Source organism: Zonotrichia leucophrys, chromosome 7 (assembly GCF_028769735.1).
Source record: "Zonotrichia leucophrys gambelii isolate GWCS_2022_RI chromosome 7, RI_Zleu_2.0, whole genome shotgun sequence".
Taxonomy (NCBI): domain Eukaryota; kingdom Metazoa; phylum Chordata; class Aves; order Passeriformes; family Passerellidae; genus Zonotrichia; species Zonotrichia leucophrys.
This window is the reverse complement of record NC_088177.1, coordinates 16,885,666-16,911,311: the sequence shown is the minus strand read 5'-3', so window position 1 is coordinate 16,911,311 and position 25,646 is coordinate 16,885,666. Positions and strand designations below refer to the sequence as shown.

General features: G+C 41.5%; 1 long non-coding RNA gene across 1 annotated transcript in view; it reads right to left on the bottom strand.

Annotated features, from left to right (window-relative positions):
* LOC135450326 (uncharacterized) overlaps positions 1-25,063 on the bottom strand; it is a 62,098-nt gene extending 37,035 nt beyond the window's left edge. The window contains exon 1 of the long non-coding RNA XR_010441028.1: positions 25,017-25,063. This is a non-coding gene — a long non-coding RNA (uncharacterized LOC135450326). The remainder of the gene's footprint in view (positions 1-25,016) is intronic.
* Between the last annotated feature and the right edge of the window lie 583 nt (positions 25,064-25,646).

Genomic DNA, 25,646 nt, shown 5'->3' with positions numbered 1-25,646 from the left:
AGAGTTGGTGCCCTTCCCACCCTCAGCTCATGCCCTGTGGCCTTGTCCCAGAGCCACTCCACAGTACCAGCCATTCTCAGGCTACCAAGGATTTCTCAAGTCCCTGCTCTGACCCAGTTGTCATCAACAGATTATTGCCAAAATCTTGTCCAGAAGTTTCACTTCTTGTGAGCTCTGTGAAGTTGCCTGGTGTTGTGTTTGAAGCTGCCTGAATAATTAATTAACTCCTTGAGTGCACAGTGAGGTGCATCTTGTAAAAACATATGGGCTGACAGGATCCTGTTCTTCCTGTCTCTGTAGGTGGTTTCTTATGTTGGCTGAAAGTCAATCCAATATTAAACTATACCCCAAGATTAGATTTTTTTCCATGGTAAACAAGTTGAGTTAAATCAAATGGCTGCTCCTTTATAGCTCTTGGGATATTCCAGTGAGTTTCTTCCTGCAGAACAGCAGCAATCTACATTAGCTCAGTAGCCAAAAGGGGGATGACAACTGCATCTGGCACCTGAAGGGAAATAATGGCCCTTCAGGACAGTGTAATGATACAGGGGAGCAGCAGGGTAAAACAGGCAGAGCTGGTTCTGATTTCTGTATCTATGTCCATGGCAATAAAGATGGAAATCATGATCCACAGATGGATCACATCAGACTGGATGGCTGATATCTAGGGAAGAGGTAAATGGATAGCATTCCAAAATTACAGGACAAGTGCAAAAGCTGGTCCAGGCTCCAGAAGTAACAGCTTTTGACTGAAAGAGAAAGGCTCCCCAAATGAATGAGCAAATATCCAAACAATACAACAAAGTCCATCCCTAAATGCCTCATATGAGTGCTTTTGAGGTTTTCATCTGCTGTTCCCAGCAGCACTCTGAGCAGAAGATACAAAGGGTTAAACACTGAAGCAATGATTCCTATTTCTGTATAATTCCTCTAAACACTGAGTTTGGTTATTCCTAAAATGCTGTCCCTACTTTAGTAGCATATCATGACTATTTATTTCAGCATTCTTCTGTGTTTTCCCTTCTAACACTGTATGTAAAACAGAGGGTTTGAGGATGAATTATTTAGCTGGCTGAAGAAAATGTGCTTTAAAATCTTCTTGGGGACACTGAAGGCATTTAATACCCTGGAAAAATTCAAATCCAGCATCTGCTGTCCTGTGAGTTTTGCTGCGTAATGACGAGAACCCAGGGGATTTCTTTACAGCAAGACTTTCTGGATTTATTTTTGTTTGTTTTCTTTTGTTACTTTCACTTAAAGACAATAGGAAATTTAAAAACATTATTAATATTTTAATGAAAATACTTACAGGTTTTTGACAATTTATTGATTAATTCAGGTGGTTTCCAAATTAACCTCCTTTAATTTCATTTCTCCAAGTTGCCTATGATCTGATTTTGTAATTTGACTTCTTTGGGACAAGAATCCTGAAGCATCTTTTCTATTCTTGTCTAGGAAAAAACTATAGTGAATTCTAAATCCACAAAAGAACTAGGTGGGAACCGTAATTCACAAGAAGTGTTTGAAAGCAGGGCTTCTGTTCATGTGCACATGGATATTTAGGATAAGGTTGTATTTATTGTGAGAAATGGTCTCTTACACAGTGGTTAGGGGCAGATTTTTGATTTGTCACTGAAACCACTCTTTATGTAAAGAATCCCACACTAATTCCAAGAGGAATTTATTAAATATGCCCTAAAAAATCGAGCCAAACATCTGCAGAGCTAAAGGGACTTGAGCAAATCTGAGCCAATGAATCCCAACTCTAAGACACACCAGGGCATTCATGGTTAACCTCTGTTCCACCAGCTGTAATGATTTTGAAGATGAGAAGATTCTGAAATCAAACCAGTAAAAAAAGAAAAAAAAGATATCCACAGAGGGAAAAAGTTTTAAGAAGTTCTGTAGGTTACAGTTGCCAGGGAAACCACTTTGCAACAGCCATATGGTCAGAAAATCTATTTTCTTTGTTCTCTAGGGAGAAAAAAAAGAAAGTATTTTGGTGCAGAAGGGAAAAAAAATACCACAAAAGCTACAGAGAAAAATATTTGCACAGATACACTTAATCACTAATGAGAAAAGATAAATGATTTGCCAAACTAACTTACAGAGTTCCAGCACTAACTAGAATATTAATATAGGAGATGCAAGTTCCTTTCAGCTTTGTGCTCACACTTTGAAACGAGCAGCTTCCCTTGCTATCAAAGCTCTTTGCTGTGGGTGTGAACTCTGCAGACTGAGAGATGATCCCAGCACTGGCTTTAATTCTCTTTGTCACCATTTTCCTGTTGTCCCTTGCTTTCAGCACAGGCCCTGCTGCTCTAGCAGGGACCATGGCCCATAGATGTGCCTTTTGCAAGCACTTGCCTTTCAACCTTCCACATTAGCAGGTTTAAGCAGAAAAGTTGAGGGCAGGGCTGGAGGGAGCCTGTGGCAGCATGCTCCTTTTCCAGCCCTGCATCCCTGCCAGCACTGAGGAGCAGAGCAGCTGCAGTGCCATGGGCAGAGCTCCCTGCTGACCAGGGGGAGAGAAGGGGCTCTCTGCCTCCAGGCCTGGCCCCAGAGAGGAAACCTCATGTCAGCTTGGAAATGACACCACAACCAGCTGTCCCCATGCAGAGAGGCAGAGGAGTCCCAGACATTCTTGCAGATCTGCAGAAGGAGATTATGAACTCCTCCTTTGCTCATAAATAGAAATAATAGTATTGATTGGATCTCTTTCAGCTTACAAAAGCTTTCTTCCTGGTATAACTATTTTCAATGCTATCCCTGCTAAGATATTTTGAAAAGTTGTTTAGTTCCCTAATAATAGTTTTGGAGGTGAAATAACCTGCAAAACAGCAAAGATGAAAATCTGGTTTTCCTCTGACCACAACAGTTCAGTCCCACTTTTCAGAAACAGGTTTGTCTGTTCAAACTGCTTCACTGTTACAGCAATACCAACAGAAATGTTGATGATAATAAACCTAACAGTTTCTGCTGATGATAATAACCCCAACAGTTTCTGCTCATTATTAATAACAGATATTTACATGCTCCTAACAGTGCGGTTCTCCAAAACCAGGCTTGGATACATGCACAGTCACAACTTATGTTGTAAATCACAGGCTACACTGACTTGGCTCATGTTACAGACCTGCCAAAGAAAGTCTAAGGTGAAAACAAATGCAGACTACACCTCAGATCTATTTCTGATTCTCTGTTTGCCCCTGTGTCAGGCAGCAATAAATGAAATCCCAACTTCCTTGTAAAGTTGGTGACTCTGGGATTTACTGTATCAGAAATGCAATGACATTCTCTCCTTCCCAAGCAGGGTTTTTGTGGGATACTGAGACACTCAGAGCAAGTGATAAAAGGTGTGTGGGTACCAGGACATCAGGGATTTGTCCTGTCAAATCTGCAAATAATTACAGGAATAAAACAATTGATGCCAAGACTGGCAATGAGGATGAAAGCATGTTCCCTTTCCTCTTAGAGTCACACTGATATTCCACCTGAACGCTGCACCAGGCAGGCTGCAGAGCTGAGTGAATTAATCATGGCATGAAGGTCCCAAGGTACCCTGCTGTTTGTTATGAGACTGTGATAGGCCTGAGGAAGGATGCTCAGAGCAGGAAACTTGGACTCAAAATAGACATCTACACTTTGAGCAGGGAAATGTCTGCATTTTCAGAAAGAGGTGCCTGAAAATCAGGCATCTTCAGAAGCAAAGGAATCTGTAACTGAGATCTGGCTTTTCTATCATCATCTTTTTGAGCTAGGATTACTTCATTTTAAAACCATCTTGTGTTTTGCTGGAAAGCCTCCATCTCAGGCTCACTCACAGCCTTCACCCAGGAGCTGAGCAGCTCACAGCCACCCTTGGCACTTGGCAGCTGCTGTCACCTCCTGCACCCCAGGAGCCAGCACTGAGGGGCAGAGGACAGAAGAGTTTCCCAAAATGGCACCAACACTTGACCCATTCTCCTCAAGGATCTCTGTGGTCGGGCAGACTACTCCCAATAAGGACACTAAAAATACTTTTGCTGGAGTTTAACCTTTCATCTGTGAAACTGAGAAAGCCTCTAAAGCTTATGGTTAAGATTACCACCTGAAAGAACACCCTGGATCAAAATATTCCCTGGTTAAGTCAATCAAATGGAGAGCAAGGACCAGCCAACAGTGGCAGAAGAGTTTTGGCAACATTGTTAAAAAAAAACATCTCAAATGCCCCCGTTATTCACCACACCCTCAGTCACTTCAGGTTCAGAAGAAACCTTTCCTACCTACTCAGCCCAGAGATTTGCTGTGGCTTTCCATTCTGAACTGAGGACATCATCCTCCCAAGAGCGCAGCTAAACCCTGGCAGCTTCAAGAGGCTTTGCTGCCAAAGGACACCACAGATGAACAAATCCCAGCAAAGATTCAGGTACTGGATTGCTTCTTGTGTTCTCATGGATTAACAAATCCCAGCAAAGATTCAGGTACTGGATTGCTTCTTGTGTACTCAGACCTTTCCCCAGGCCTGCTGCCAGCTTACCCAGCCTGCAAAAGGAGCGACTTGGCAGCAGTTTTGTCCCTCTTAACATTTCTTCTGGCAGATTTAGCAACTGATCTTCTCCCTACCTGGTGCTTTTGCATTAAAGTCCCAGTTGAGGCTTCCAACTGAGAGCAGTTTGCATAAGTTCCTGAATCCCTGCTCTGCAATCTTTGCATCTCTCTCTTTTGACGAACATGCAGATTGCTCCTAGCGATACCTGAACCTAAAATGAACCGAAAAACATATTACAGCTTTAAAGCTTGCCAAGCAGTGGAGGAGAAATTCACACCAATCCCAGCTCTCAGAACAGCTGTTGTGACAAGGTGATACTGCTAAGGAGTCTCAAAATAGAAGCCAAGGCAACTTCTCTCCCTGTAAGGGTTCTGCTGTGTTTTGCCGTCTCCAGCTGGAATCTAATTGCAATTTAAACCCAGAGCTCAAACCCCACAATATTTCCTACTTTTAAAAGTTCTTTCAAGGAAACAGAGAAAATAAAATATAAAACCATAATCTAGATTTTCTTTGAAACAACATGGAATCTCCAGAGGTACAGCAATTCAAGTATCTCTTCACCTGAATTTAGTGAAACACTTTTTGGTAAATAACAAGGTGTCAGGGAAAAAAAATACTTTATTTCATATACTTCCCATTATGCTCTATGGGGGGGTTTTTTCAAGTCAACAGCAGATGCTAGGTATAGCTGAAAACCTAACACACATTTTCACAGATATGTGTTATTTGAAACCATTTCATATTTGAACTTCAGGAATTCTTCCACATCTCTCAGTGAATTATCTCAAATGACATTATGATAATAAAGATGACTGACACAATTGTATTTATACTTGCTGCCTGCCTCCATTCCACTCTCAGGGCTTGGAGGGTGCTGCTAAAAGTATTATGAGCACAGATTGGTCCATTCAATCACAAAATCCCTGTCTTGCATGAATGTATTTTCCTATTTATTTTAAACCAGGCTTTGTTATTTGCATCCACCTGTACTAGCAAGGTAACATCTACACATTTCCTTGTGGCTCTGCTGGATGTTTGTTGAGGAAGGACTGTATATTTCTGCTTCCTGATTATGTGCTGGGGGTAATCTACTAATGCAAGACAAAAAGCAGTTCATTTTTCCTGCCCCAATTTGCCACATCAAGCACAAAGTGTGAGCTACTGATGGTGGCACAAGTCTCAGGGTTTGGAAGCTCTTTCTGGACCAGATCACTCTTCCTGTGCCCATTTAAAAATTTTCTTTCTAATGAGCTGAAATGATGTTTTACCCCATAAAAACATATTTATGCAGTCTCATTTTCCCCTCCCACCATCTACGTCAATATTTCTTATGATTCCTTAACAATGCACCTTGATCAGTACCCAGGAAGAAGACCATGAAATAATCATAAAATCATAACCAGTTACCACAAAATCTGTTACCTTTTCCACCCTTCCCAAACCATGGAGGGGTACGACCCTAGAACATCTCTTCCTAATAAAGAAGTCCTGTCTCCTTAAAAAGGAGATCTTTTGGGACTTTAACCTCTTGGCTGTTAGAAGAACCTGCTAGAAACAGGTTCATTTTAAAGTCCAGACACTGTTTTTAACAGCTCTTAAATGTTCAAGGAAACAACATCACACATAGGACATTGCTCAGAATTTACCTGAATGTTTTATTTTCTCAGTTTTCTCCCCTACACACTCCTTACTAAAAATCTTGCTCTAAGACATTATGAAAACTAAGATTTAGCCAGAGCATATTTCACTTTGAGGTAAATTTAGGCATTATCTTCTTTCATAAATAAGAAAATTCATTGCAACATGTACCTTTGTACCTTTGGTGAATTTCATCTCTGCTCTGATCCCTTATAACCTGTGCTCTTCTGCTAGGATTATATTGGGATATGCATTTTATTTGGTAATTGATACTATTAAGCATAAGGGAAGATGTCAATTTATAATTTCACCTTGAATTCCTTTCTACATTGTGCAAGTTTGCCAATATAATCAAATTTAGAACTTCTGATGCTTTTCTGCATGTCAGTTCAGAAGTTCCTGGGTCAATGCCTCTGCCATCATCCACACCAAACACTTTAGCCTGTCTTTTCCTCTACAGGCAGAAATATCTAAGTACTCTTCATCTAAACCCACATATTTCACTATCATTCAGATTTTGAAGACAGGTGTTAAAATCTCCATTGAAAAGAACAGAAGTGACTGAAGTCTACAGGTTATTTTTGCTTCAGTGAAACAACTTGATTGACAATTTGCTACAATTAATCAAGCTCATTCCAGCAACATTAAATATCTCAAAACAAGTTTCTGAAAGGAGGATTATTTTTAGCTGAATGAGCCTAATTACCTGTTCTAAATAAATTGAGTATTTAAAGATATCTCAATTCCCTCCTTCACATCGCTACAGATAAGGGAAAAGTAAAACTCATACAAATCTTTACTGACAAAAGAGATATTTTGGCCTGCAATTATTATTTTTATACCATCATTAGTAACAAAATAGGAGTCATGATCCCTCCTGCATTTTCATTATGGCAATGTTACTTCTCAAATCTTTACCTGTAGCTCTCTTGCTGCACAAGTAACCAATACCCATAAGAAGTTTTAAGTAAAAGGCCTGAGCTGACATCTCAGATTCAGTAGAGGACTAACCTCCTTTTGCATTGTAGCTCTCCCTTTGATCCTGATACATCTCCACAGACATAGACCACAACCTTTTTGCTCTCTTCGTGTTCTAACAAGGGCTAAGCTCATTTGTATTATTACCTTAATGCCACATGATGTCAATGGTAATAGTTTAATCAGGCTGTACCTTTTCTTGACTAGCCACACTCATTCTTTCCCATTCAAATGAACCCTGGGAGTTAATTGAATTATCAGTTTTTAGACAGAGATCATTATTAGAATTCTATTTTTATTCCTCCTATAGATTCACTCCAAAACTGCCTTCCAAAAAGTGTCACTGCAAGCAGGAGTCTGCAGAAACAATGTTTTCAGATTAACAAAAAAGGTGAAGATTAGAGGAATTTCTCCATCTTCACTCTCAGCCCAAGGAGACCTTGCTGAAAGCACAGAACTGGGATGAGTTATGCAAACACTGCACTCTCTCCTTCCCCACACCCATTTGGGCAGGATTGTTGACTTGTTATACGGATTAAATAAGGAAGCCAAACACAAGTGGTGACGCACTGCCTTGACGCTGAATTTATATCTGATCCTCAGGCTCAGATAGGGCCACCAAAGGTTTAGTTCCTCTGTACATAGCTTTGAAAAAAAACCCCACACAGTAACAGACAGCTCCTGAGCCTCCACTACCAGTCTCTGCATTGGAGTGCATAAAATCACATGCAAAATGTTCAGTGCAAACAGAGCACTCAGAAGTAGCACAAGGGTCACACAACACCTGGACAGAATTCAGCTCAATTCTCCATGTCCATTTGGCTGGGTAAGCTTTCACAGGCTTTTCTTTTAATCTAATTTACCCCAGTTTTGCTTCAGCCTGTACTTCCAGATATGTCACCCCACCCTGCTTCAGGGTTATATTTACTTCTAGCAAACTTAGAGAAAGCAGAAATGGAAATCCTGAAACATGCTGGAGGTTTACATAACAGGTGCAAAAAGAGTTATTGCTTATCTGAACAATAATTACAGGAAAATATACAGAATGGACCTAAAAGGGGCCTCAAATCCACATGGTCCCTTCCTGTACCTCAAGGCTGTAGGGTTTTAATCCACACAACTATTGACAGGCATTTGCCCACCTTATTTTAAGACTCCTCAAAAAGCCTTGTGAACTCTTGGCTATTGAAATGACTCTCTGAGCACCTTTCAGATATAGAGCTTTCCTCCAGTCTGTATAACAAACATATTAATGCTCATCCATTACAGACTGGATATGGAGAACACTGTTACACACCTCATTTTATCCAGCCTTTAAGTGCTTTAAGGATTATTGTACCTTATTCTTCCCATCTCCTTGAAGATGTTTTTACCTTACTGGAGGGCGTTACAGCAGAGCGCTCAATACTCCTGTCAAAAACCAGCTATGCTATAGAAAATCCTGCTTATTCCACCTCCACTCAGGTCATGTAGCTCCAAATCCTGCAGTTCCTAAAGTGAAGCTAATCTGTACACAAGACAGCACACATTCAGGGCTATGAATTCACCATTCATAATCACTGCATTCTGTAATCAAAGATAATGTGCAGGGGGCTTAAAAAGCTTTATAACCTGTGATCAAAGAGATGCAAAACCAACAACCGCCATTGCTTTCTCCTTCCCCCAGCGTGCTACTCAAGTGCATGTGAAAGGAAGGCTGGAGAGCTGACAGGAGATGTGGTTTGCCTTAATTTGTGGAAGCAGCCCATTGCTTTGGTGACTAACACACACATTTAATTCATGCAGCCCCTTCCAGGGTCTGAAATGCAACACCCAGCTGCAGCGGAAGGCTGCTGCACAGCCAGGGTCAGACACAGTTTGCTGTATTTGCACATGGGGATCATGAGCTTGGTTCCCATCCCTCTGTGGTGCCCAGGACTATGACTTACATGTGCTGAACTGTGGCACATACCAAGTGAAAAGAGTGCTTGACACGGTGAAGCAGACCTTTTGTGATACCTTCTGTTTCTAAATAGAAAGTGTGCATCTAACATCTCTGACATCATCAGGGTGCTACTTTAAAAACAGCACAGATACTGAGACCTTTGGAGCTCATGGGAATGGATCCCAGTCATGCACCCATCTGGGGGCCACAAAAGCCAAGCACCTGGTCAGATACAGAAGTTTTAATGTGTTCTCTCAGGATGCTGTATTTGACAGATCACAAACCCTTTTATTCTGATGGACACACATCCTTGTTCCTGGAATGCTCCCAGAAGCATCATCCGTGGCAAGACTGTATTATGATAATTGCAAACTTACATTAGACTGTGTGGAGTCTGTGTAGCAACGTTAAATTAAATTTCTCCTTGGCTTCAAGGGTTGCTATCTGTAATTAGTGGCTTCTGTTCTTTATTACACTGATCAGTAGTGCAGCACTATTCATCACCACAGTCTTAGTTAATTATCCTTGCTAATGATTTTCACTGTGAAAATAATCTACAGGTCCCATTTGCAAAGATTGTTTTGTGTTAAAATGATTGGCTGGTGAGGCACCATCGTGTGCTGACAAGCTGGAGGTAGGAAGTGACTTAGCCTGGGAGATTGTGGCTTAGTTGAAGCAGTCAAGAGAGGAGGAAAGCATTATGATTTCAATTTGGCACCAAGGTTGTTGCTATTATCTGCCAGATGTGCGAGAGGGTGGGACTGAGATGTTGTGACAGAGCGCTGAGGGGAGCAAAACAGAAAAAATAAAAAAGACTAACCATCCCCACAGCTTTAAGCAAGCACTGCTGGTGGCTACTGCTGTGGTCCTACAAGAGCCAAAACGCACCTGAATGGCTAAACCTGTACTTGACAGAATGGTCAGCATCTGCTCTGTGCTTTAAAGCAGAGGTGTTCTCTCTCTGCTGAGGCATTTTTGCCCTGCAGATGGGAGGTTTAGCCAAGGATGTTGTTTGGTAGAAGTTGGCTGTATCCCAGAAAACTGAGGTGTGGCAACACTTTCTCTGGCTAGAGGAACCTGGCACAGAGAACGGAGCCAGCAGAAGACAGCCATGCTGTACTCTTCATACAAATACAAATGATAGATGCCTTTCCCAAGGATCTTCTATCAGAATCAAACAAGTTCTGCTCAACAACTGCTTTTGATTACCTAAGCCTCTTAACAGCTATAAAAACCCAAAGATGAAATTTGTCATGCACCACAAAAACCAGACTGTGAAATTAGACAGCAGCAGCCTGGAACCTGCCCTCTGCAGTCAGTGTTTGTTCTGCACTTGGGGGCAGGAACAGCACACACCAACCCGCAGTGCACTCTGCACATGCAGTGCCTCAGTCACACCAAGGCAGGAAGGGAAGAGGTGACAGGACTTGCACAGAGCCTCTGCAAGACATTTTAGGACATATGAAATCACCACGATTACAGGGGCTATCAGAAATAATACGCATTTCACCAAGAAAACAGAACCTGCCAGGGGAGGGCAGAGAAAATGAAAAGGACAAAGCTCAGTGACAGATGTTTTTCAGAAGGAAGGTGCCTCCTGTGACTTCACTGAGGAAAGTCAGGAAAGGTGAGGAAGGCCAAGGCACAGCTGGAGCTGAGCCTGACAAGGGATGCAAAGACCAACAGGATCTTCTACAGAGATCTGAGCCAGAACAGGAAGACCAAAGAGAATTCCTCCCTGATGAACATGACTGGCAAACTGGTAGCAATGGATGAGCAGAAGACTGCTCAGCTTTGTCTCTGCAGGGAGCAGCATGGATCTTTTAGGGTATCACATACTTAACACCCCGAGAAGGAGCTCTCAGCTCTTTACAAGGGAAATGCCATTTTCTTGTAAAATGGAGTTTCACAGGCTGCAAATCATTAGTGCCCCTTTTTAGAACTTGAAGGTCTTGTAACAATTAACAGAAGTTATTAGCAAACACCTTCAAATACATGGCCAGGGAGGTTTGCACTAGCACAGATCTGTGAAATTCCTGCAAGTACTTTACTGCTGAGCATGTGACAGAAAATCCTACTGTCTGTGAAGAGAAGTGGGGAATTTACAGTGTAGAAGTTTGGGTCACAACATCTCTGTGGTAAACCCTTTATGGGTAAGGAGTAAACTGCATTGTCTTTTCAAACCCCAGAGGTATTGAAGATTGTGTGTGTGTAACTGCCTATTGCAAATCCGCAAAAATTGCAGTTTGGAATACGTAGTAACTTCTTATCCTAAATGTGTCCAGTGCCCAAAGCCACTGCTTTCCTCAGGTGCTTGATTTTCCCTGTTGAAAAATACTCCAAAATAAATATGTTTATATTTCTATGTGTTTTCTCTCTTCAACTGCTGGGAGCCAAATGAAGTGTGATGTTGATTTCAATCTGCTTTGCATAAAATACACAGAACAGACCTTTGGATTTCTAATGCTGGGAACAGCACCAAGTGAAAATTGCTTTCAGGAGAGGCTCAGGGTCTGCATCTCCCTCGTGAATGGTTTAGTGGGTGTCTCCAATGGTAGCAAAATGCCCAGTTTGCTTCTCCTCTCTGTGCCAGAGACTAACACACAGTCACCGAGGGCTCAGGTGCTGGAGAACCACAAAAGGCTCAAGGGTTCTTTGAACAGCCCTCAAACACATACCATAGCCAGCACCAAATCATAGGTATTTCTCAAATTTCATCCTAAAGAGTCAGCTGGTATTTATTTCTCCCACAGATGCTCCTGGGAGCCCCTCTAGAGCTTCTGGGAATTCACTGAAATCCAGCTGGATGTACACATGCCAGGATCACCCTAGGACACGTCCAGCTTTGCCTTCCTGTACTTTTGTACCAGAGCATCACCTTCCCTCCCAGCCTGCTTGGACCTCAGAGCTAAACCCGAAAGGACACAGAAAGCTTCCTACAAAGATTGTGCCTTGAGCAATGCTTCTGAATGATGTACAAGTATAGACAACAAACCACAGGAATGCATATTGGAAAATCTGAGAGCAGCAAAGGTGGCTTGCACACAGGGAAGAGGAAGCAATGGGAGATAGCAATGGTAGCTGCAACAGCAATGAATGTGTGCTGTCTTATGTACAAAAAAAACAGTGAGTGAGGTATGAACATTTCTGAGATGTTGTGAATAAGAGTGAGAGAAGCTAACTTGCTTTCTCTCTGAAGAGAAGAGAGGGAAGAGATGAAGAAAAATGAAATAAAACACCCAGTGGCTCTGTATCTTGGCAGGACTAAGTCAGATACACTGCTTTGGGAGTCAAACACAACACTTCTGTTTGCGAGGCAGGACATGGAGGCTGAATAAACCTTACTGAGAGATTACTGAATCAGGACATGGAGGCTGAATAAACCTTACTGAGAGATTACTGAATCAAGATGCTGGAAGTGATATTCTGCAAGTGTTTCTGCTTGCAGTGCTCCCTAATACCTGCATATGAGGCTTTTTAACTGTCTTTCACCACTAAGATACAATATTAAACCCCATGAAAGAAAGAGAGCTCAACAATCCATTTGATGATGCTCAAGTTGTGTTGTAGCCAACACCAGTTCAGATACAACAGCTGCTCCTAAGTTCCTGATTTCACAACATGTGCGTCTCTAAAGCTAAACGGTGCCACCCGGATCTCAGTATAGTTTCAAAGTTACACTCTCCTCCCCCTTTTACCTTTTTTCCTATTTTTCAACCTGAAAAATTGCCTTCTAGATTATAGATTTCATGCTAACTTTTTGCTTTCCTGAAGGTCTTTGTTGTCAATGAGCCTTTTTATTTCCCGTCTCTCAAGCAATGTCAAAGACTTTGGAGTGTAGTTAAGCCATAATAACACCATGCAAAACCCAGCACAAACACTTTCAGCTAGACATTATGTCAGGCCCTGGACAGCTATATTGCTAGATTCCTTTGGATTATGAGAAAAATAGAATTAATTTTACTAGTGTGGTATTTTCTTTGGTTTTCCATTAGCCAAAAATTTAACTACTGTCTAATACCATTCAGGACGAGCATATCTGCTGAAGGGTATACAAGTCACCAGGAGCAATAAAAGTGAAGGGAAAACAATGCTTAAATTGTTATTTACAACTTGGCTATTTATCAGTAAAGGGCAGACTTGAACAAATAAAGAAGCTTTGAGCATTTCAGAAAACAACTGGTGGCTTCCATTACAGACAAGTGAGGTGCAAGGGATTCTCAGGGAGATAGCATAGATGTATTGGGTGTGAAAGTTACCACCTTGCCTGCTCCCAGTAAATCATGGAAGGAGGCTGCCACTGACAGCACAGCAGATGAAAACCTAAGGAAGGTGACAAGGTGGAAAACCAGTGAACAGCCAAGAAACAATCAATTTGCTGCAGGGGGTCTGGAGAACAGAGTGCCACGCATCAAATCATCCTGCGCCTGCCTGCAGGGAGGGGATAGCCTTCCCCAGCCCACTCTCCTCATTATATCTTTAAGTGATAAATTTTGAGCTGCATACAGCACAAAAAATAAACTGCTTTCTGTTGTCCTCCTTTTAGTGTTTAAGAAGAACTGGGCCACTTGATTTATCTTACTCTGGTCGTTGTGCTCAGCTTAGAAATTTTCTGCCTGGAGATAGCCAGGCAAGGTTTCCCACTGGAGAGCTCCAACCAACCCCTCCCCACCTAGGCTGGGTTGCATGAACATACCAGAGCACTTACTGAAATAAGACAACAAAGCCACTTTATTCTGCTCTAAACATGCAGGAAACCTTGTCAAAAGGAGAAAAGAAATGTCTTTCCACGCTTCAGCTTGCACTCGTAACTTGGGACTAGAATCAGCTATTTCTGTACATGAGAAAGCACATTCCAACTGCAGAGCTGTTTTCCTCCTCAGCTGCAGCAAATCTGCACAGCCCTGCCTGAGCAAGTGAGGCAGCGCCAGCTCCCACCAGCTGGAGAGCTGTCCCAGACCTTCACACCCAGGGAAGAACATCACAGGCTGCACTTTAAATAGATCACACTCCTCAGTATTAGATAGGACTGGGGCAGCTATACCTTTCTTTGAAGCACAACAAGGGATGGCAATTGTTTTTCCAACTTCCTCTTTACCATTGGTAAACTCCCAATGACAACTTCTTTTAGAGCTTGGCCCATGGGATTGACCTGGCTGCCAAGAGAGGAAGGCTTTACTGAAAGCTCAGGGGTGTCCATGGGAGAGGAAGGACACAGCCAGCTGAATGGCAAGCCTAGGACACAGCAGTATCAGGAATTTATAAATGCAGTGACAAAGGTTTTCGGAGTAGTTTTTAGGTTCTCAAGTCCCATGTCCAACATGGAGGTTGGGTTATTATTTTCATCCTACCACAATGAAGGGGGATAAAGAACTGTCAGGGCTCCTGTAAGTGCTGAGCAGTTGAGAGCAAATGACTTTGGGCACAAAGGAACCTGGTGGCTCCTACACCAGCAGATGCATCTGTGCCAGCCACCCACTGCCACACTGCTCTCCGATGACAGAAACAAAACAGATTAAAGCTGCTTTTGTTTTGAACTGTCTTCCTCCTGAACCTTACCTTCATGCCTCCAAAGGTTTCAGGTAAACATTACTGGAAGTGTGACTCTCTTATTGAAAAGAGGTTTAATGTGTGTGAAGAAAATAAATAGGTTTTGTAGTGATAAGGTGATAGCTTATTTTAGGTAACATTACAAATTATTAGGATCCCATTAATTATTTTCCCTTCTAAATAAGTCTAATGTGAGACTCTTGAGAAAAATAAATCCACATTATTGTTACAAGCATAGGAGACATGGGCTCTGCTTTAGTAAATTGGGTTTTGTTAAATCTACCAATGTGTTTGCACCAAATCTGCATGTTTTCATTTTTCCAGGTTGCTTTCCTTCATTCTGAATTAATATCTAACAGCAGGTAATGCAGACAGAATGCCATAGTGTCACAATACAGTGTTATTTAATTGTTTATAGATTGGTAATAGGGTTTCATATCCATCTTCTGTCAGATGTACCAGCAACTTGAATTATAAGCAGGGTTTCCAGCTCTTAAAAAGGGAAAAAACCCTCAAACAAAACCTATAACAGATCTTCAAAACAAGGCAGTGGGTACCTCCACACTTATTACTGGGCTGGAGAAGAGGATTCCTCAGATTGTGCCCTCTCCTGCAGGTAGATTTTGTATCTGGATAGTAAAGAAAGGGATGCAGCAGAGCCCAAGAGCCAACAAGAGCTCTTCGTTGAGCCAGCACTGACAAAGGAGCACCAAATTTCTTTTTCCCTGGGCAGAAATGCCCCAGCTTTCCTGCCCAGGCAGAGTACTAGTTGTGCCCCTGGAAGAGGACAAATTAACCTAGCAAAGCATTTAAAGACTTACAAGCAGATCCCAGAATGAGGCTAATCTTAATATTTCTTCTAGTTGAAATGGAACATTCCCAGCTCTTCCAAAGCACAGAGGCATCAGGACAGAAAGCAGTGGGCTAACAAGGAAGAGCCTGAAGCATGGCTTGCCTAATTAGGATGACAAATTTTTCTTTTCAGCAGGAGAAAGCAAGAGCAGAGGTGGCTGAAGAAAACACCAGTGAGAGCTCAGATTTTGTCTCCGAAGTGAGTCAGTGTCACCTCCCCTGTTTGAGAGCCAGAGGAGGTTTGGGCACTGCTGCTACCCAGCAATGAGCACCCTCCAGTCTCTGATAGGTTTCAAAATACTTCAGGAGAAAACCAACTTGCTCCATGCTGAAAGAAAAATGACTTTTTATTTAGATCTTCCAGCCATAAGAAGGTTGAGAACATTACTAAGTGACCTGGGCTGGAAAGTAATGCATTTCCTTCACATTTTAACATAAACTTAAACCAGCATGTGTTTTAACAAAGAAAAATACTTATGTATCACAAAAAAATTAAACTCTTTTATAGTAGTTCTTTAAATGAAAAAGCTGCCATATTACTGGGCAAGATTTTTTAAACTTTCTTGGAAACCTTTCACACCATTAGACAGCATACCTGCAAGTCTATGGTAGAGCCAAATGAAAACTACTGGTAGAGCTGAACTTTAACAGAGCCTTTGAAAAAGAGCGAAATATTTGTCAAAGCTAACTTTGTAGGAATAATTTTATTTCTTGAAAAGCCATATTCCAAGATACACCTGAAATACTAAGTGACTGAATAGTAAAGTATTTCCCTACGTAACATCTTCAAAATATGCCTTACTAACAACATGCTTCCCTTTAACACTTACTGTGCTTTTCTGAAGTTATTGAGTATAATGATATTAAATTTAACCATGCCTTGCATGTCAAGATCTCTAGAACTAACACAAGTATATACACACACTAGTAGATTGGTAAAATAATTTATGCTTAATGTTAGAACAAAGCCTTTGAAATTTCTATTGAATTAACATAAACGTACAAAATTCTAGAAAAGCAAATTCTTTTTTTCAATGCTTTCTGTGTTTGATAGTTGTACTTGCTTAAGTAAGACTAGATACTATAGAAGAGGCCAAGAAATAAATTCCCTTTGTATTAATAATGAAAGACATACCCTGTTTGCAAGAGACAGCTTCATGGCCTGGTCAGCAGGTTTTTCTGCTCTTCTCAAACCTGTGCACTTCCTCAACAGATAATATGACAGGCAATTCTTTCAGCTGAAATTCTCAGTCTAACACTGCCAGGAACATTAAAAGTCACCTTCCTCAGGAAGCCACACAAAAACTCAGAAGATCAGCACCAGTAAGAAAAACATGGATGTGTTTGGATGGCAAAGTATTTCACTGATTCCAAGATATAAATTTCAAGCAACAGTGATGCTCTCACATCAGCATCTAAGAAATAGCATAATGATCTGTGCTTTCAGAGATGAAAGAAAAACAAATGTAAGAGGTACTAAATAAAAGGAGGATGACACAGGAAACTTGTTAAGTGTTGCTTAGCAAAGATGCATTTGTGCTATTTGTATGGATGACAGACACATTATCTACTTTGATAGAAGAATCACATTTATGTTTACCCAGAAAAACCCAAAGGCTTTAACTGGTGCACTGCTGGCTGGGTCACAGCACACTGGATCCCCTTGAACTGCTGGGTCAGTACAAGGCAAGCACTCACACACATTAAAAAATAAAAAAAAAAAAAAAAAAAAAAAGAGAGGGAAAACACCAAACAACTTTACTCAAACACCAGTTTTGCTTTATTTTCCCTTTTATAATTGTTAGAATAACATAGTGAAGGATGTTTGAAAGGGTGTTTTGTTTCCTGCTGCCTATTCTTTAGCCAATACTTTCTATTTTTCACACAGCTTACAATTCTGCAAACACTGGGACCAAAAATAATCCAAGCTGTTCTGTACCTCCAGCTTTTATTTCCCACACTAAACTTTTAAGAAGCCTCCAGGTAAAATGGGAGTTAAATCTCTAAGTGTTTTGAGGACCTGGACATCTTTCCAGAGCTGCTTAGAACTAGTAATTGAAATACATCTATCAAATTGAAACACAAACAGAAATACATCTTAACTAAATACCAGACAATGAGATTTTATTGGTGGGGCATGCTAAATGAGTGCTATGTAAAAAGGAACAGATCTCCTGGTTATCTGTCTGAAGTGACAGCATGGATTTGAGACAGGCTCTCTGTTGCAGGTCTGATCCTGCTCTCATCTGTTGTGACACCACACTCCAGGCCAGCAGGGCTCAGTGCCTGGCATGGGGCTGTCTCTCACACACATCCCTGCTCTGAGGCAGCAGGGAGAGTTCACCTCAGTTTTCCTTTTTCACTCAAATTAGACACCTGGTGGTTTAAAATAACATTTTGTTTGTTTTTTTCTGTTCCTCCCATGGGAGCACAGCAGAAACAGCCACATTTGAGACAGAGTACATCAAGAACTACACTGGTGCAACCCATCACAGAATTTATATTGTTATAGTGGTGGCATCATTTTCCTTACAATCTTTCTCTTGTAGCAAGTTTCCTTTATCATTACATCCTTCAAACACTGAAAACCTCCAAAGAGGGCTATGATTAGCAGCAATAGATAGAACATTCCCACATTTCCTCAGCAGGGGCTGACAAACCTGGTGAGCTGTGCAGCTCCAGCAGGGACAGCCCAGGCTATCTGTGATGGGATCAGCTACTGGGCCAGGGCTTGGCAGTACAAACTCACTCACTGCTGCTGAACCAGCTCAGGGGCAAACAGGCAAGGTGCACTCATAGCTGGAAGCCAGGCACAGCAGCTGGGAGCAAGTTATTGCCATGGTGTGGTGGTCACCACATTCCCTGCTGCACTGGACACATTCCATGTGTACAGCATCCTAAGGGCAAAACCCTAATGAGCCTTTCTGACAGCAAAGCTCACAATTGCTCCTCAGCCAGCAAGGGCCTCTGGAATGACACTGGATTTTTATGCCTGAGTCACCCATGTCACTGAAAACCACCTCCTCAGTGCCAGCATTGGATCAATACAAAGTTATATAGCAAAACAGTAAATAGCTCAATCAAGCCGCTAACAGATAGTGACAAGACAGCCTTCCCTTTTACAGGCCAAAAATAAGAAAAGTGATTCTCCATTAAGCATTAGCTCCATTTGTTCAGCACTCCAAAAGTAAAATGTGGGATTAGGTGGTGTTGAAAAATATTCTATTCAGACTAAAAATACCTTCACACTCAATCATTAAGACTATGAAAATGCACACAGTTTTTTCCTACAAATTAGAAATTTTATATTAGATCTCTAGCAATCAGACATCTCTCTCCTGTTCTCACTGTACACCTACAGCACTCTTCCCTCTTAGGAAGGTGGGAGGCCAGAGCTCACATGGAGCCCAAAACACCTTCCATGAATCAAGAGCTTGGGAGCAAACTGGATTACCAAGCATTGCTGTTTCTCAGGACTCACTGGAAGATTGTCAGCATCAAGTGGTCTGTTCTCAGATACTGCTAATGATACAGATCTTTAGGAATAAATGTCCCAAACCAAGAAATGGGGGAAACACACCTTTATTTAGATCTTTACCACTTCTCTAGCCTGGTATCTTTCACCTGTCCTCCTGCTAATTAACAGTTAGAGCTGTTCCCATTTGCCAGGGCAGGGATGGCAGAGCAAGCTGCTTCCCCCCACGCCTGAGCTACAGAGCAAAAGGTGCATGTGTTGTGCCTGGGGAATGAGACAGCAGCCCCTGTGCTGCAAAAACGCCCACACTGCTCCTGCCTGCCGCAGCACAGAGAGCACAGCCCAGCCTGGGAGTGCCTGGGAGCAGCCACAGCTCACGGCTGGAGAGCACAGCACACTGTTCCTTCCCAAAGACACTTCCACGTGTCCTCAAACATGCTGGCTGTACATAGAGGGTTAATGCAGCAAGTGCAGGCTGGCCCCTTCCAAATCTTCATACAAGTCTCCCTTCCATGAGCCAGACTCATCCCTAAAACCAGCTGCACCTTCCCTATGAGAACACCTCCCAACCTGGCTGCAGCATGCTCCCACACAAGCTCATCAGCACTGATGATGTTCCTGTATTCACCTCTTTTCCTTCTGTCTGCCATTGATTTTTGTTTTTAATTGCTCTGACAGAAAACTCATCAGCCTGTGAGGGATACACCCACTGCATTGTTATTTGCACATTTGCTTCCATGTATGCCTAACACAGCAATATGTTTATTACAGTCTTGCTGTTTATGATGTGTTGTTGCCTGAGTGACTGTGCCTCTAACTTCTATTAAATTAACAAACTCAGCAGTAACATTAGCACCCCCCACCCTGCTAAGTAAAAAGAAATGAGAGTAAGAAAAAAACCCCAAACACAGAACATGGAGTACTCCCACTCAAAAAGATGTTCTTGTTCAATAAATATAATTCATTTCCAAGTTTGAAATATAACAGAACTGTTTAGATAAAAACCATACATGGCATATAGACAATTTTTTTAATCAGATAGTTACCATTGGGTACCTGCAATTCCCTGCAATGCAAAACTTTTGTAAATATGGGGACTCCAGGAGCATTCTCAAGTCAGCAGAACCTGCTCCCTTCTGAATGCTTCATGCTCCATTTTCACACCTAGAATTAAACTTGCTTCAGTTTGACACTCTCAAGTTCACTTGGAGAAAAGATTTTGATGCAGATTTTAAATGACTTCAAGTCTTGTTATAATGCTTCCTTTCACTTTTTAGCTGATTCTCATTTTTCAACCCTTCATGCCAAAACCATATTTTGAATTTAGTATTTTCCACAAGTTCACAGGTGTAGTTTACTATGACTGCAAGCTAAAAAGCTTCAGTGCATGATGCCAAATGTGAAGAATTACACAACAAACCAAGCATTACTGACCCTCCAGGGTAGTTATAATGATCAAGGGAGTTTAAAAGCTGCTGCATAAAATCAATGGAGTTCTGAACTCTCCTTCCATCACAGTAACATTGAGCAGTCCCTGACAAAAAGTCTTTAAGCAAATCCTTTTTGATAGTTAAATGTACAAACTTCACAGTCACATAGAGACATCAGCAAGAGATTCAAATGCCTACTGCGCACCTCAAGTCCAGATGTGTCATTACTTCGCCTAAAATTCTGCTGCACACAACTGTGCCACACAGAATCACCTCTCAGGAAGCAATGTTAGGTACAATGCCCCAACATTTTCATGCCTCCACTTGCATAGAATTTTGCTAACTTTTGTGATTTTGCTGTTCAGGATAAGCCAAGACAAGTTTTGAAGACTGAAAAAAACTTGGAAATCCTGGAATATTTGTTTGGAAGCCTATCAAATAATAGGATTGTCAACATTCATATTGTCATGCTAATGGATCAAGGACAATCTCAGCAAACACAGAGCTAAAGTTTAGGGTGCTGAAAGGCAGCCTGCCTAGGAAGGGAAAATCAGCAAACTGTCTGATCCACCTGGAGCACCTACAGAGCTGACTTTTTAAGCAGGGAGTACAAGAGGCTCTGCTGAAAGCTGTGTTTTACTGCCTCCAGCTACAGGCAAAATCACCTTCAAACAATCCCAGGCAGGTTTTTCTGAAACTGGGGACGATGCAGCCTTCATGAACAAAGATCACTTTCAAAGGGCGCAGCTCTGAGGCAGAGCTGGGAGATGCCTCATGGGCAATGAACCCAGATGATGCACAGCACTGTAAACATGTAAATATTGCCATATTAAACTAGAACTGTTCAGGGAAACAGGCTGCTCCAACACTTCTTCAGATTGTTGAAGGCTGAAGCATCATATGTCAAACTTAAAGAAATGAATGCTGCCTTCGTTATCCAGGTATATTATCTTTCCCATTAAATTTAACAAGGCTTGATCTTCATCCTTCATTAAGTTAAGTTTTGAATCTATGTCACCATCCAAAGATTGCATCCCAGCTTAACTAGAAGTGATGGGACTCACACACAAATTGCTGGGTGAGATTTCTATGGTTTATATACAGCAGAAAGCCCAAGCAGCTGATATTCATATTCATTCAATATTTGATATTCATAGTCCCTTTTGACCTCTAAACTCATGTCATGAGTGCCCATGTAACATCTCGCTTGCCACCAGGTTTAAGATTTCAAATGTAGTCAGCCAGCCTCCCTCACAGCCTTTTACATACAAAACAGAGCTAGAATCTGACCTTATTATAGCAGGATGTGATAGGATTTTTTTTTCTGAACACATCCATAAAAGATCATTAACAAACTCCTGCTTGTGGTTTTCACACTAGCATATGCTTTTAGTTTAACTGCCCGCAGAGAAACTCACATTCCTGGTAGATAATCCTCTGTACCATATTGCTAAAGGAAAAGCTCCAGTGTGCTTGCTGATACTCCCCAAAAGAGTTAATGAAAAGATTTCTGACATATGGGAGTGGTCAGAGTTCACTCTAACATGAGGAGGCTCAAAAGATGAAAGCAGTTATTTGTGAAGATACTAATTTAACCTGATCGCAGCTTTAATAACAGCAGTTTTTCCTCTTAATGTCACTTCAGCTGCATTACTTCCTTCCCATTGCACAAATACATTAATTGTTGAAATTACACTTCAGGACAGAAAAGAAGGTTAAAGATGATTTGTAGCTTATGATACTCTTTAACCACAAATACAAGCTGGTAGAGTTTCACTAAGCAAGAAAGAAAAGAACTTTGGGAACAATACACAGGAAAGCCTAAATGTGAAAGAAAAGGGGGGAAAAAAAATCACAGTAAATTGGAAAAGTCACACACAGTTAGCATTAAAAACCCACAGCATTACAATAAGCCAAACACAGTTCTGCCTTCTACACAATTACACACAGAAATAGCTCAAACCCACTGCTTTCTACTTCTTCCAACACAATCCTGACAGTAGTACACTTTACTTTTCTCTTAGTTTTGTTCAACTCCACAAAGAAAGTCCACTGGGAGAACAGGATACATGAAAACCAAATAGATCACTTATGTCAGGCTGGATTCTCTCCCTGGTGGGACTGGTGGAAAAGCAGAGTTGTTCACTCCAGTTCTACTAATGCCAAGTGGCATAAAGAAAAAAAATACTCCCCCTTTCTGATACACCCTGTGACAAAAAATTAATGACAAAAAAATACTTTGTGAAACACTTTTTTACTTCTCCATTTCCAGCTTGCCAATTATCTGCCTCCACCACCCTTTCTTGTTACTTTACAGCTCCCATTCTTAGCTGCCTTCACTATCTGCTTCTTCCTATCAGCTTTCTTTCAGTTATGGCTCCATTTATCCCAATATTTGGAACACAATTTTTCATGTGATTTCACATGCCTAAAGGCTCAAATTAAGGTAGATTGTTGCTCGTGCCATTCAGATGTGCTGCATACTCCTACTCTTCAGCCCAGCTCTGTGGATGTTCTGTTAACGTCAAACCATATTTTCTTCTTTCCACCAGAATCTTTCAACTGTTCCATCCTTACCCTGTATTTATCACCTTTATGCTTTATGAAGCTCTTGAAAAGAAAAAAGCCACCCACAGCACTGTATGAATTCCCTTTTTCTTACTCTTCTGCCTCCCACAGCCTCCTTTCACTTCAATCATTAATACAGTTTCAAACTACTTATCTTGATGACAAGCTTTAAGATATTCATCCATGGTCAAAAGCCAGAGAAAAACATTCCTGCTTCTATATGTAGTAGTTGTCATTATTCATTCAGATTCTCCAAACTCTTTCATCAAAACAAGCTTCTTCCTTTATCATCTGCCAGCCCTAAGAAACTAAGCCCCTTAGGAGCTCATCTGCTCTCTGAAATGCTGTCTTAAATGTGCCTTTATTCTGTATTTTCACAAAAATGAAAAGAAAGTTTCAGGAGCTTTATCAGTGAAAAATCATGAACCCTTGTGAGTGCTGTCAGACAAAGAGAAGGGAAAAAAACCAATCAACATAATTGTTGAAGTGTTCAAGATGCAACATATTGGCAGCTTTGTTTACAGCAGTCTCTCAGTGCCTCTCAGCACACTTGTATATAGCATATATTTCCACCTACAGTCCTGCTATTTGACTGGATAAAATCACCACGGGCCTTGCTTTTACCTCACAAAGAAAATATCCTTATGTTGCTACATGGGAAAAACGAAACAGAACCCGATGACAACAGCAACAAACCCCGAAGTGTGAAGTTTAAAACACCTTTTTTCAGAAGCAGAAACTTAATCCCAATTTCAAGGGTGGCAAAGATAATTAGCTTAAGAAAACACATGCTTTTACTATTAAATATAGCCACAGGATCTGGCAGCAGCATCACCTGAGTGATTCACATGCAGACAAGTGTAGGGGGAAAACAGCCAAGCAAATACCAACAGATTCATTAAGCAGGTAAGGATTCCATTCACATGAACAGCCATGAGGTAAAGCATTCCACCAGAAAGGAGCAGACACAAGAATTGTATCAATTTTGCTGTCTGGTTATAACCTTTGAAGATTTTATCTCCCCTCTACCTCCTAGATTTGAACCTCAATTTCACCTTCAAAGCTGCATAAAACAGAACCTCCAGAGCTCTGCTACTGATGCTTTAAGAGGCACCTGGAACAGAGGCCAGGTAGTGCTAAAGGAATAAAGTAGGGGTTTATTAAAGGTCTTTCAAAGGATACACCTCGGGCAGTACAAGAGCCTGGCTGAGGCTACATCCAAGATGAACGACTGGTCATGAGTTTTCACAATTCTATAAGTTTTGGTCCATTTCCATATTGGGGTTAATTGTCCAATTACAGCTTCAGGGATGCAGTCCCATCCTCCCAGACTGCTCGCCTCAATTCACTGCTATTTACACTATCTGGGCCTGAAGCTGCAATGGTGTCCTTGGTTCTCAGGCTAGACAAGGATTCTTTTGTCTGACTAAACTGTGAGGAGAACTCACTAACGCTTTACTTGAAGTTCAGAGTTATATAATAATGCAGTACAGGATCTGTAAAATGTGAAACCTAGAATTCAAGGGATCACTATGACCTCCCTTTCCCCCAGAGGCCAGGTGGAACTAGGGAGCACAGAACCCATCTGAGGAGCTCTCCCCACACACCCTACTCTATAATGTACATTTACTTCTCACCACTGACCTTGGGAGGGGTGGCACAGCCACAGAAGCAAAAAAAGAAGCAGCCTAGGAACTACCAGTACAGAGGTAATATATAACTTTATAAGACAGACAGGAAACCCTAAAATGAGCATAAAGGTACTTTACAATACTCTGTAATTCACTCAACAATCAGGCTGGAGCTAGGCTAGACTCCAGGGTGTATAAGTCACACCATGTAGCTTCTCTAAATCACATTGGACAAAGGACAATAAACTCCCCCATTTTTCTTAAAATGCAAAACAACACTTTCGTATTTTCAGCATTATACCACAAAACCTAGAAATTATAAAACAACTAATTTATGAAGTAGCAGTACTGAACTCAAAACCAGATCCAAAAAAAAACCACAATACAGAAAACAGCGCATAAAAAACACCAGGTACACAAAACCACAGCACAACAATACCTTTAGAAGACACGAGATGCTCCTTCCACCACAGAAATCCAGAAGACTGAGCAACATAGCTGTGTTGTTGCTGGTTCTTTTATAGTTTGGGTGTGCTTTGTGAAATCCTTCAGATGAGGGACCATGGGAGGTTTGGCTCGTTGGCACCAGCTGTAGATAGTGAACTTCAGATGGAATGAGGAGCCCAGGTGATTTGCATTGCCCTGATGAAATGAGGAGGGACAGCTGATTTGCTGATTTGCATTGCCCAATCAGGGGAACCAGCAAAGAAGGGAGTGAGCAAGGTAAATGGTCACCTGTGCATTTGGGAAGGGGAGATGGCACTTCACAGTAACAGTTCTGTGACCACAGACAGCCTGTGGGTCACAGTTTCCCCTCCTTCCATTAAGAAACGTGTGTTGCTTTGTTAACTTTTAGCTATTTCATCTGCATGAAGGTAGAAAGATGTTATTGCAACATTGGGATGATTGCCTGTGGACTACAAGAGCTGGACAGCTATCAGCTTTATCTCCACATTTTTCTGTTCAGGACATTTGTTACAGCCAGCTCCCCAGTTTGTGTTCCACCTTCTGCTCCAGATTAGCACTGAGGGCAATGGATTCCAAATGTAATTTTCCATTTGTTGCTCTC